Source organism: Panthera uncia (assembly GCF_023721935.1).
Source record: "Panthera uncia isolate 11264 chromosome A1 unlocalized genomic scaffold, Puncia_PCG_1.0 HiC_scaffold_17, whole genome shotgun sequence".
NCBI classification, from domain to species: Eukaryota; Metazoa; Chordata; class Mammalia; order Carnivora; family Felidae; genus Panthera; species Panthera uncia.
The window spans coordinates 127,599,439-127,613,442 of NW_026057577.1; positions in this window are offsets into that span (position 1 = coordinate 127,599,439).

Sequence of the window (14,004 nt, forward strand, 5' to 3'; positions counted from 1 at the left end):
GGGGGGCGGGGATTCCCCTGCAGGAATGACAGGGTGGGCGGGGATTTCCCCCCCAGAGCCAGGCACACCGCGTGCCGTGTCTCTCCCGGTGAACCCGAGTCCGGGTGCGCTGTCTTCAGAAACCCGGGGTTCCTGGGAGGAGAGGATCCGGGGAGATGGCAGCTCAGAATTTCCAGATGGCGGGGCTTGGGGCGCCATCTAGGTGGAAAAAGAGCTCGGGGACTTGAAGTCGCCTTTGCATAGCATCAAGAAAAATGTCAATTGCCTTATACAAGAATGGGGTGGGGAGGCCAAAGGAGATGGGGAAAGGACTAACCACCCGCACCAAGAAACCTTTGGCCTCTGGCTCTTCTGATAGCAAAGTTGATTTAACACCCGTATGGGAATTTCGAGAATTTCGGGGGGAACTTTTGGCACCTCAGAGCTGCTAAATCCCCTAGTTAAGCTCCCGAGAGAAATCCTCAGAGACAAAGTCCTATGGCCCTGGAGTGGAGGGTTTGGTTCCTGGGAGAACTAGCCAAGAGCCCCTGTTTGAGGGGACCGTGAGAGCCAATGCCAATCGCCCTTGGCCTTATTCCAGGTCAGTTGAGGGACAGAAGCCTCCGGCTGTTTGGATCCTTCATTCCCGTGGATTTTCAGGAAGGCCTTCAAATATTTTTGGTTCTTTTTTTGTCATCCTTGTCATTCTGCCTACCACAGGGAGAGGATGATAAGAACATAATAGGGAGACTGCACAGCTCTGCAAATTAAGCTCTCTTAAGAGGAAAAAGCTGGTCTTTTTCAAGTGCTAGCAGATAAGAGTTAAAAACATATGAAAAATTACAAAACCTGGGATAATGAATAGTTGAATAATGCTTTTGACATTTTCTGCAGAGCAGTAATTGGAAATCTTTGCTTTGGGGGGATGGGGATGGGGTGGGGCAGTGATCTTCAGCAGCTTTGCCCAGCAAGGCAACAAGCAGTGGTCTTTTGGAAAAGCAGACAGACATAAAGCACCTGCACAGACTGACTGTGCCTCAGAGGCCAAGGTAGTCCCAAGGCATCTTGAGATGGAATTTTCGGCAGGGGTTGGGTGGGGAAGAACTTGAATTCAGCTGTTTGTCAGCTTTTATCATTACCAGGCCACTGAGATGAAAGTCTGCATAAATCCAAGCTTCCTATAATATAAGCTGTGCAATCTGAAGTACCCAGAGGTCCTCTCTTCCTGTCTGTAAATAGAGAAAATACCTACCACTCGGGATCATAAACATTGGCAGTAACACAACTACTCAGCATAGCTCTTAGGAGGTGCTCAAGGAAGTGGCAGCTATTACCCAGAAAGGTATCATTGGGACACCACAGCAAGTCCTTCCAGAATCAAAGAGGACTGGTGGTTTCTGTTTATTTCACAGTCCCAGTGCCATATTCTACCACTGTCTTCCAATCACATGAGCCATGAAAAGACAAAGCCTGTCTCCTCAGCATCTGTACCCAGCACCTACCTCCTTCAACAAACATTGAAAGTTTGCTGAATAAATGAATATGTAAATGAATTTATCACTCAAACCATAAGCACTGCTATTCCTTACCCAACCCATCCCCCAACTCCTTCATTCCAGCCATGTACTCCTTTCTTAAAATGCTTTTTTTTTTTTTTAAGTTTATTTATTTTGAGAGAGAGACAGAGAGCATGCATGCAGGAGTGGGGTTGGGGCAGAGAAAGAGGGAGAGAGAATTCAAAGCAGCCTCTGCAATATCAGCGCAGATCCTGACGCAGAGCTTGAACTCAGGAACCATGACCTTGTGACCTGAGCAGAGATGAAGACGCTAAACCGACTGAGCCACCCAGACATCCCCCTGGCCATGTACTCCTAACCTGCACGTGGTTTCCTCTGCCAGCAGGAGGTTCTCACATTCCTATGTCTGCTGAAATCCCAAAGAGTTGTGTCACCTCTTCTGGGAAGGCTTCTCTGATCGCTGGCACCACCATCACTTTTCTACTCCTCTATTAATTATTCCAACAGTAGCACTTCCTTCAAGTTGCTAGTATAACCCTTGTCAGATTGTATTAAGTGGGAGGAATTGTAGTGTTCCCTCACACATTTCCAGTTTGTGAGTTCCTGGAGGAAGGAGAACCTAGATCTTGTTATTTGTGTGCTTCCAATCCAGCATGGGATAGTGTGCAACCCCCAATAGCCGCTCAATAAATATTTGCTAGATTGAAATAAATTATTAAATATATAGATATATATGACATGTTATACGTGTTATATGCAGGCGTAAATATTATACATATCAATATTATTTATGCATGTGTAATATTTTATCATCTGTCTCCTTCAGACATGGCTCTGCTGACCAGCTTAAAATACTTCTAGTTTCAATCACTTTTCATCCAATATTTTCCAGAGAGTTTTGGGCAAGTTCCTGCTGCTAATAATAGCTCACCTCTCAAGGGGTCAATCAAATGCATGGAAATTTTCTTTTGCCCTTGCAGTCTTGCCAATTTGGAAAGCTCGCAACTGAGGGCATTTATTTTCCAGTGTTTGAAGATCAAAATGTAAATTTTTCCTGCCCCCTTGTTAAATATTTAGTCACAGATTAGTACTTCTGTCCAAGTTGCCATTTTAATTTATTGTCATAATATACATGATTTGGAGGAGGAGGTTGGACTTAGAAAATCTAAGGCTTAGTTAAGGGCAAGAGAAAAATAATGAACCAAGAAAACAGTGGGACATCATCTGTCAATGCTAGGTAAAAAGAATGCAGCGTACTTTAGGTGAGTCCAAGGAGATTCACATGGGCTGCAGAGGCATTTGGTTTACCTCTGAGCTTTCCCCCTCTGTGAAGAATCTACCCCACCAGGCAGCTGTAACTGAATTGGAACTTTTCATCATCAAGTCAAATGAAATCTTGAAGATTGCTTCCATCTTTTCTTTTCAGCTGCTTGTCCAAGTGTGTTGGGAGGAGAAGGAGCCTTAGTCAACAACTGGATCAGTTCCCTTTCTCCTCCCAGCCTCTGTGGGTTCATTTTATCTCCAAAACAGATTCCAGCTTCCGGTTTACCCACCTAATTACCCTCCTTTTCTTCCCCTGGAAATTCCTGGCCACTACTTCTTCCATTCAGGAACTCTCATTGGAATGAGCCATCCCCTGGCCAAGGCAGGGTTTAAGAAGAACAAATAAGGAACAATGACACTAAAACTTTAATTCATTGGCTTCTAATTCAGAATGTGTTTAAAGATTACCAGGAGATTTGAAAATTCAGATACCCTGGCCTCAGCCCCTGAGATCATCGTATGCTGAGTCCTAGGGCAGCTTTGGATATTGTATTTTTAACCAGCACCCTGTGATTGTGATGTGGGTGCCCCACAGAACATATTTGTAAAAATACTGAGATAGAGTGACTCGAAAAATGGGAGGGAGCCGGCGGCACCTGGGTGTCTCAGTGGGTTAAGTGTCTGACTATGGCTCAGGTCATGATGTCACAGTTCAGTTGGTAAGATCAAGCCCTACATCAGACTCTGCACTGACAGCATGGAGGCTGCTTGCTCTTCTCTCTCTTTCCCTCTCTCTCCCTGCCACTCCCCTCCTCAAAATAAATATAAATAAACTTTAAAAAAAATGGGAGGGAGGCTGAGTTAGATCACACTCTAGTATTTGGTATAGTGTTGATAGATTTTATTTTAAACCTTGATGAAAATTTTGTATTTATTCTGTCTCAGACCACATCTTTTATTAGCTAGTACACAAAATGGGCCTCCATTTGATGCATCCTGTTTTAAAATACTTGTTTAGGGGAAAGGTTTAAGTACTTTTCATCCTGTGTATATTGAAAGCGATGAGTTTCACTGTGTCCACAAGCATGACATTGGAACTTCTGCAAATGTGTTTTCTTATTTTCAGTTTTGTGCAATATTATGGCACATGCAGAATTTATGATTTTTCTCCTAGGGGGCTCCCACATGCAGAATATACTATCTCTCCTTCTATTTATTTAGGCAGCTAAATCATCCATTATTTTATCTTTGACTCAGCCTTCCATTTATACTATGTAAGCATGGTTGCCAGGGTAATTTTTTTTTAATAAAATTTTTGGCAGGAAAAAATGAATTATACACTAGCAAGTACAGACCAGATATTGCTTATTATTTTCACAATTTATATCAATGATTCAATAATTCTGTCCAGTGGTGAATTACCCTATATGCTCAAGGCACCTGTAAAACCAGGCTACTAAAGAAACAGAGAAAGAGAGAGAGAGAGAGAGAGGTTCAGCTTTAATTAACATAACCAGTACTGTGCAATCAGCATATCTAAAGAGAAGCTATTTTAGTTCCACATACACATCGGTTTTGTTTTCTAGTTGGCCGGTGTCTTTATTTTGAATTTGCACAAGAGATAAGACATGGGGCTCTTCTTGGGTCTATCATACTGGTATAGTTGTAAAAGATATTTTCCTTCCAGAAGTTGGGAAGCTTGTGTCCTCCCCATTGGGTGTTCCAATTCAATCAGATCACCAGGCTTCTAAATTGGTAGACTATTTAGGTAAGGTATTTCCTAACTCCTCCTTTTGTGCACAACACATTCTCATTCCTAACTCCTATCTCCCCTGCTGATTATTCTCCTTGTTCTGTTCTGCTCTACTTACTTATGAAAAGGCATCATTCTAAGTCAATCATATGCTATTTTTGCTCCTTCATCAGATACTTTGACTTCCAGATATCTTCATTTAATGATCTCCAAAAAAGAGCAATTATAAAAATAAACATATTACTAGTCTCTCTTCTGTTATGTAGTTGTTGTTTTCTTTTTCTAATTTTATGTTCACTCCTTATTGTGTCTTTTGCCAATCTCAGCACCTGTCTTTACTGGAACAGCTAAAATGGACACGGAAATAAAAGTCCTGTAATGATACCCAGCCTACAAAAGCAACAGACCAGTGCTGTGTTCTGTGGCCAATCACAGTAACACAGCCCAGTGTGGGGTTACCTCAGGCAAGCTTCTTTCAGATGGGGACAATAAGACCTGACTTTAAAGATGTCATTTGTGGGGGGGGGCACCTGGGTGGCTCAGTCGGTTAGGCGTCCGACTTCAGCTCAGGTCATGATCTCGTGGTTTGTGAGTTCGAGCCCCGCATCCGGCTCTGTGCTGACAGCTCAGAGCCTGGAGCCTGTTTCAGATTCTGTGTCTCCCTCTCTCTGATCCTCCCCCGTTCATGCTCTGTCTCTCTCTGTCTCAAAAATAAATAAACGTTAAAAAAAAAAAAAAAAAGATCTCATTCGGGTCTTGAGTCCCCAGTGAAATCATAGATGCAAAACTACTTTGAAAAAATGTAAAGGTCTCTTCATGTGAGAGAAGGTGAGAGCAATAGCTCTTTGAATGACAATTTCAGTTTGTCACAGAAAATACATGACTAAGATGATTTACATTTCATCTCAGTGTCCAGCAAGAATCACCAAGGGCAGTAGATAAGGCAGTCGATAAATCATCATTAACGACTTATTTGCATGATATATGAATTAGTGGGCCAGACATAAGAAATGAATTTTGTATCTCTGCTGTGTTCAAGAGTGATGCACTGGTCATTGAAACCCACAGAAAGTAGAACCTTGAAGAAATGATACAATGGACTTCAAAAGCCAGTCATTGTCTGTTGGAAAATATATAAGAACAGTTCATTTTTGTTTGTTTTAGCAAATGCTAATAGTGACCTCCTTCTTTCTTTGTTTTAATGTTTATTTATTTGGCGGGGAGGGGCAGAGAGAGAGGGAAAGAGAGAGAATCCCATGAGGGGCAGAGAGGGAGAGAGAGAGAGAGAGAAAGAGGCTGAGAGAGACGGGGACAGAGGATCCAAAGCAGACTCTTTGCTGACAGTAGAGAGCCTGATGTGGACTCCACTTCACAAGCCTTGAGATCATGACCTGAGCCAAAGTCAGGCACTTTACTGACTGAGCCACCCAGTGACCTCCTTCTTTCTAATTGCTCATCTGAGTGGGTTCATCTAAGTCTGCTCCTTAAAAGAGCCCCGGGGATCATGCTCTTGGTTGGCCTTTATTTAAGTCACGGGGTCCTTCTCATTTCTGTTTAATAGGACACCATTAAAAAAATATTTAAATGCTCATTTTCTCTATTTGTGAAGTTTTCCCATGAATCCAGGGAGCAATGAATCATCTTTTCTGCTTTACTATGTACTTACAACAAAGCAAATAACCTAAATTGCTTTTAAATAATTTGTTTTTGTAACTTAGACAATCAGACCACCTAGAAATAGAAACAAGAGAATGAAAGCCAACACAAGACGACAAGATCTCAGAATTTGAGAGCCCAAAGGAGACTCCTTAGGAATCAACTTGCCCTGCTTTGGAAATCTGCCCATCATTTTGCAAATGCTAATTCTGCCTATTTAATGCCTGGTTTTCACAATCAAGAGGATGTATCTCAGGACTATGGGCTCTGAGGATAGAGAGACTGACTTCAAAGACTGGGGACAGCCATAGTCCCTGGTCATCGAAGGGTGCACACATATCTCTGTGTCGTGCCAGAGTAGAGGAAATATTCTCCAAAGAAGGCAGCAGACCTATAAATTAATTCCTTATGATAAATTCGAAATGCTCCTTAAAGAATGATGTTTTTCTTATTAAAGTCTTTTGAGACATGTACCATCAGTCAGAATGTCATAGGGCTTATCAATATTGTATCTCCAGCATGAATTTGCAAGAAAGTGCTTTTAGAGATCAAAAAAGTTCACAGAAAATATAGTAATAGAGAGCATCTATGTAGCTGAATTTCCCCCAAGTTTGCCTCTTTGCATGCATATATTTTTCTAACCAGTCCTCAAAATCTACTACAAAACTGAACTTTTTTTTCTGGAATTAATTGCAAATCTTTTTTTCTAAAATTTGGGGCGCCTGGGTGGCTCAGTCAGTAGGCGTCCAACTTCGGCTCAGGTCATGATTTTGCAGTCTGTGAATTCAAGCCCCGCGCCGGGCTCTGTGCTGACAGCTCAGAGCCTGGAGCTTGCTTCGGATTCTGTGTCTCCTTCTCTCTATGCCCCTGCCCCACTCACACTCTGTCTCTTTCACACAAATAAATAAACATTAAAAAAATTTTTTTTAATAAAAAATAAAATTAAAGTGGGGGCACCTGGGTGGCTCAGTTGGTTAGGTGTCTGACTTTGGCTCAGGTCATGATGTCACAGTTTGTGAGTTTGAGCCCCGTGTCGGGCTCTGTGCTGACAGCTCAGAGCCTGGAGCCTGCTTCAGATTCTGTGTCTCCCTCCTTCTCTCCGCCTTTCCCCTGCTCATTCTCTCTCTCTCTCTCTCTCTTTCTCTCTCTCTCTCTGTCAAAAATAAACATTGAAAAAATTTTTTAAATAAAATTAAAGTGAATGGTCCCATAGATGATAACCATTTCACATTAGAGTCTTCTGCTGGGCCAGCACCAGGGTGAGGTACGAGAGGAGCCTAGGATACAAAATATAGAGAAGCACTCGCTCTTAGGGTTGGGCTCTCACTCTCTGGGGCGTGCCTAATCCTGACAGTGCCCTCGGCACATCTCTTGCCTCGCTCCAGCCCTGGCCCTGGTTCTCTGACAGGACACACAGAATGCAAAAGACGCCTGAGAGGTTTGGATGCTGACTCGGCAGGGAGAAGTGCAACAATGGTGATTAATAGAACAACCGTTGAGGAGTGGTTTCGGTTTTGCCAACATCTCGCAGGGGTGACTTGGGGCCAGCTGGGGCCAGATAGCAGCCCCATGATGCAATGCTACACTCGCCGCCCTGCCTCCCATCTCATAGGTGACCGACCGCACACCTGATGCTAAGCACGACCACCAACACTTCACAGACCACCCGCAGAGGCAGGCCTGGCACTACCACGTCCACTTTCTATTTTCTACATCTCAACTGAATTATGGTAAGTTTGAATGCTCAGAAGCTTCCAAGACACATTGGAAATGTAAGTGTGCCTTCTTCACTTTTGCATTAGTCCATCCCTACTATGAGGCTTTTTTGGTGATCTGCCACTCGCCATGCTCTCAGATCCACGATATTCTGTTTCCGCTCCAACACAATTTCCTCCCCTATACCGCCAACTGGCACTCCATCATCAAGTCTCTCCATTTCCTCACCCTCTTCTCTAAACACTCTTTCCTCCAGACTCTCACCCTCCAAGGAAGACACAGCTTCCCCTGCAGCTCTTTCCAGTGGAGTCTGTTTGTTTGGTTACCACAAACATTACCTCGTGACCCAAGGCCAGGAACGGTGCAAGGACCCCCGTGCCTTTGCTCTATGGTCTATCATTTCCATCACTCTCTTATCTAAAGTGTCTTGTGCCTTGGTTGCACCTACCTGGAAAAGTCCAATCCAGGATGAAACTGGCCCTTCCCTGCATCAATACCTGGCAGTTGAAGAACTGATGGAGAAAAAAACCAGACCTGGGTAGATGGTGAATTCCTGGATGCCTATCACAACTGGCTCTACACAGTGTCCAGTTACCGTTTCTCTAGTCAACCCACTCTCCCATTGATACAGTAAGTATTTCAAACCTTCCTCACCATGTTCAAATTCCTGACTCCTCCTGTCTTATCCTTGTCTTACCCTCTTTTTAACTGAAGATGGCCTTGCTTTCTAATTCTCAGATAAAATAAAAGTTATGAGATAAGGACTCCTTTAACACTCTACCTCATGATTGATAGATCTTTCTCAGATCAACACCCACCTTCCTCTTCCTTCTTTCAAGGAGCATCTCTCCACTTGGATATCCTGTAGATGCCTCAAACTATTGTAAGTATGAACTGAACTTAATGTTCTTTCCCCCCAAAATTCTATTCTATTGTTAACCATCCCAGTAAACAGAGCTCTAATACTCCTACTGTCCAAATCAAAAGCCTCAGTGTCCCCCACTCTTCACCTCCAAAAGGTACATCGTATCAATTTTTTCTCAAGTACCTGTAGGCTCTATCACTCTGATCCAAGCTACCTTTATCTTTTGTCTACACCAGGGGCTGGCAATTGAGTTTTATTGGGACACAGCCGTGATCATTCATTTATGGATTGTCTATGGCTGCTTGCACTACAAGGGTGAGCTGAGTCGTTGCCACAGAAACCATATGGCCCACAAAGCAGAAAATATTTACTTTCTTGTCCTTCATAGAGAAAGTTTGCCAATCCAACCCTTGATCTACACTATTGCAGGAACTTCCTAAAAATGCACTTTGCATCAGGCCTCGTATTCTGTTTTCAGGCTCATGACCCATACTACAGTTGGTCATCTTTTAAAAACCTCATATCACCATGCTTGGAGTTCCTCACTGCATGAGCATCATGCTTGGGATGAAATGCAGTGTCCCTAGCCTAGCTTGCTTGGCCCCATGTGATTGACCCCTGTCTACCTGTCATTTGCACCTTGTACTACTCTTCCTCTTGCTTGCCAAACCCAGCAGTGCTATCTGCCTTTCAGATCCATGTATCAAGCTCTTTCATTCCACAGAACCTGGAAAATTTTGTTTCGTCTGCCTTAGAGGCTCTTTTCCTTCCTCAATTTGCCCCTCATCCCATTCTAATTTATTCTTCAGGACTCTGCTTAGACCTCACTTCCTCTAGGAAGTCTTCTCTTTCTCCCAGGTCAGGTGCCCTGTTTCATGGCACTATGTACTTTTCTTTTAAAACATTGTCTCAATTGCTCTTCATTCTTTGTGAGATTATTTTTTTAATGTTTGCTTTTTTATACAGACTGCAGGTATTATGATAGAAAATCTTTGTATGTCTGGTTCAGAAATGTAATATTTAGTTCTTGACATAGTGCCTGGCACAAGATAAGTACTCAGAAAATATTTGTTGAATAAATGGATGAATAGCAAACACATAATACAGTGCTCATGATACTGAGAGGTAATATACACATACCATTTAGTTAATTGCCTCATACTGGCAAAATTGTATTATTATGCTCTCACTTTGAATTGCTTCTGGACTTCTTTATTTAACAAAAAGAAGTACCTAAAAAGCATTTTATTCTTGTAGCATGCAGCATGAATTGTTTTTCAATTGATTTCTTCTATCTGGCTGGCTATCACAAGCACATTTGATTTTTCATAAGTGTGAGACTTCTAAAAACCAATGTATCTGGGGTGCCTGGGTGGCTCAGTCAGTGAAGCATCTGACTCAAGTCATAATCCAGCACAGTTGTGAGATTGAGCCCCATGTCAGGCTCTGAGCTGACAGTGCAGAGTCTGCTTGGGATTCTCTCTCCTTTTCTCTGTGCTCCTCCGCTGCTCGAATACTCTCTTCTCTCAAATTAAATAAATAAACTCTAAAACCAAAACAAACAAAACAAAACAAAACACCAATGTATCCAATCCTGGAAGCCAAAAGTCACACTAACTTGTGTTTCCTAGGCTAGATAGCCCCTGCTTGCCCTCCAGATCCACTTTCCACCATTCATTCTGCTCTGTGCCTTGGAACCTGACCTCTTGTTGTGCTCCTCCCAGTTTCTTGCTTTCTGGTTAGGGCACCACCAACAGGACATTGGAGGCAGGATAGCAAGAAGGCATTGGTTTCTCTGGCTCCTCATTTGGGCTGTGGGTGACAGTCACTCTCCTTTTCTACCTAACTTCATAGCTCCTATCAGGGGACTGCTCTAATCCATCACTCTTACCAGGCCCTCTCTCTGTAGGAACTCCTTCCTCTCGCTTATTCTGGCCTACGGTAATTACAGCTCACTGCAGTTGCTAACCTTGGCATGCTTCATTATCCTTTTTTTGTTTTCCATAACTTGTCCACACCTTTGTCGATTAAAATCTCCCCAATTATTCCTGTGTGAGTGAGCTGTCTGTTTTCTGATAGGACCCTGACTCACACAACTCCATTGCCTAAATAAATATAATGAAATCACATCAAGACATTTTCATGTGCTTTTCTGGATCTCTCAGCTACCTCTCAGACAGTCTGCACACTTGGCTGATATGAGCTTAGGTGCCATTATCCTCATTTCTCAGGTAGATAACAGGAGTCTGGAAGCAATCAAAGTAAGAGATAGATCTACAATTCCAGAGCTTGGTGGTGGCAGAGTCAAAGCTACACATCAACTCTGAACCTTACACATCAAATTCAGAGCTGTATCTTGGCTACTTCCCTCCCAGAGGACCACCTGCCAGGATCTGTACAGCTAGGATCCCAGATAAATCACTCTTAGTGACAAACCTCTCTGCAGTGAGTCTAATCCAGGTGAACTCTGAAGCTGGTGGGTGTGCAGTTGGCTCTGTGCCCCAATTTGGAGCAGGTCTGGGAAGCATTCCCAGATGGCTCTTGGATGCCATTACTTTTTCTGGCTGCATTCCTGGGGGAGGTGGGGAAACACACATAGGTCTCCTAGCTGCAAACCCAAGCAAAGAGCACACTGTCATATCTTTAGCAAATGATAGCACACAAACACAGAAAGCCAAAGGACTAAAGAGAGACATATCTACCAGGCTAAACTAATTTGCTCTTTAGAGCTAAGGGACAGCCAGTGTAGAAGATTCTCTATCTTCTTCTTCATGCAAGCCAGTGCCCAAGTCTTTGAGCACATCACAGACAACCCTTCATTCCATCCTCTCAATTTCCTCCTCTGGAATATGGAGGTTCCTTCTCTGGAAAATGGTTTAAAAGGGGAGCAATTACCCATTAAGGTGAGCAAAAATCTCCATGGGCTTTCATTTTAAAACCTCAAATACAAAACTATTACTGATTTTTCTCTTTTGGGGGAGAAGAGGCAGGTCCCATAGAGAGACAGTATGAGTCATAGTTAAAAAAGTATAGACTCTGGAGCCAGACTACCTGGGTTTGAATCTCAATTCTGCCACTAACTAGTGATGTGATCTTGGGAAAGTAATTTAACCTAACCTCTCTGTGCTTCTGTTTCTTTATCTGTAAAGTAGGAATAATGATAGTATCTACTTCATAGTGTTGACATGAAGATTAAATGAATGATTATAAGGAAAGCACTTTGAACATAGCCTAGTAAGACTATCTATACAAGGTAGTTGAATAAAGTTGTTTCAGTAATTATCCCTATATCTCTAGATAGACACATCTGGAGTACTGACCAGTCCATGATTTTTTATTAATTAATTTTTTTTTTTTTTTTGCTTGTGGCCCAAATAACTTCTAGGATGAAATAACAAATTCTAAAGAAGCTTTGTTAAGCACTGCCAATCATTAGATCAAAGGAATTTGGCTTGTGTCTTAACTGTCATCAGGAAGAGAACATACCCGGGATGCTAATAATTGGAAAAGCACGTTCTGCTATGTGACTCAGCCTGGCAAGCTCATCAGTTATGCCCCAAGAATAAAGGGGAGCACCAGGTGGCCTTACCTGCAGGACTGAGCCAGAATGATGAAATGCCTTTTAAGCAGGCCATCCATCACTGATAACTGAAGAGCTGGTATGAGTCCCTATCCATCATTCACAAAAGTCTTTTCATTTGGGCCTCTGGCTCACAAGGCAACACATTTTTGTGCTTCTTAGTGGCTGAATTACTGTGTGCTCTTCCCTCTCCTGTCTTCGTAGAGTTCCTATTGGAAATCAGTGACCAAGCCAGTTTTCCGTAAGTAAGCTCTGGTTTTCTCTACTGGCTCTCGATTAAAGCACAAGTCCTCCAGGTCTGAGGAGGAGCTCAGCAGAGGCTCTCTACAGCAGGATCTCCTCCTCTTACGGAAGTCCTTATTGACTGATGTGTTTAATGAAAACATTTCAGTTCCCCTGAGAAGTCAAGAGTTCATAAAAGTGACTGTCCTTTCATAACTCACTAATAGTGGACAATTTTTATTAAGTACTTACTGTATGCTGGGCACTATGCCAAACACTTTATATAACATTCTCATTTATTCTCACAATCATCCTATAAGATAGCACAAAAGTTTATTATCTGAGTCCCTAGAGCAGCACTGACCTATAGAAATGTAATCTGAGAGGCGCCTGGGTGGCTCAGTCGGTTGAGCGTCTGACTTCGGCTTGGTCGTGATCTCGTGGTTCGTGAGTTTGAGCCCCACGTCGGTTCTGTGCTGACAGCTCAGAGCCTGGAGCCTGCTTTGGATTCTGTGTCTCCCCCTCTCCCTTCCCCTCCCATGTTCATGCTCTGCCTCTCTCTGTCTCTCAACAATAAATAAACATTAAAAAAAAAAAAAGAAATGTAATTTGAGCCATGAATGTGGCCACATATGTCATTTTGAGTTTTCTAATAGACACGTTATAAAAAGTAAAAAAGAGGGGCGCCTGGGTGGCTCAGTCGGTTAAGCGTCCGACTTCGGCTCAGGTCACCATCTCACGGTCCGCAGCCCGCGTCGGGCTCTGGGCTGATGGCTCAGAGCCTGGAGCCTGCTTGCGATTCTGTGTTTCCCTCTCTCTCTGCCCCTCCCCCGTTCATGCTGTGTCTCTTTCTGTCTGAAAAATAAATAAACGTTAAAAAAAAAAATTAAAAAAAATAAAAATAAAAAGTAAAAAAGAAACAAGGGAAGCTAGTTTTTTTGAGAGAGAGAGACAGAGAGAGTGCGAGCAGGGGAGAGGGGCAGAGGGAGAAGAGAGAGAGAGAATCTCAAGCAGCCTCCAAACCCATCGCAGATCCATGACCATGAGGATCATGATCTGAGCCAAAATCAAGAGGCAGACGCTTAACCAACTGAGCCACCCAGATGCCCCAAGGGAAGCTAATTTTAAAAATATGTTTTGTTCAACCCAATGTATTTTTGAATCAGCTTTTCAACATGTAATCCATATATAACCCAATGTATTTTAAAATTGGCATTTCAACATGTAATCCATATAAAAGTTATTAAGGAAATATTTGACATTTTTTTTTGTATTCAGTCTTCAAAATCCAAATTCCAATTAATAAATGTAGAAGGAATGAAGGGAATAGAAACTCATCATGTGTCAAACTCCCCAGTAATAATTGTTGTATGCAAGATCTATGAATGCTGTAATTAAAGAATGACAATTTGAGGAAAAATAGGATATTTGTATACTCATATCCCTCAAGATT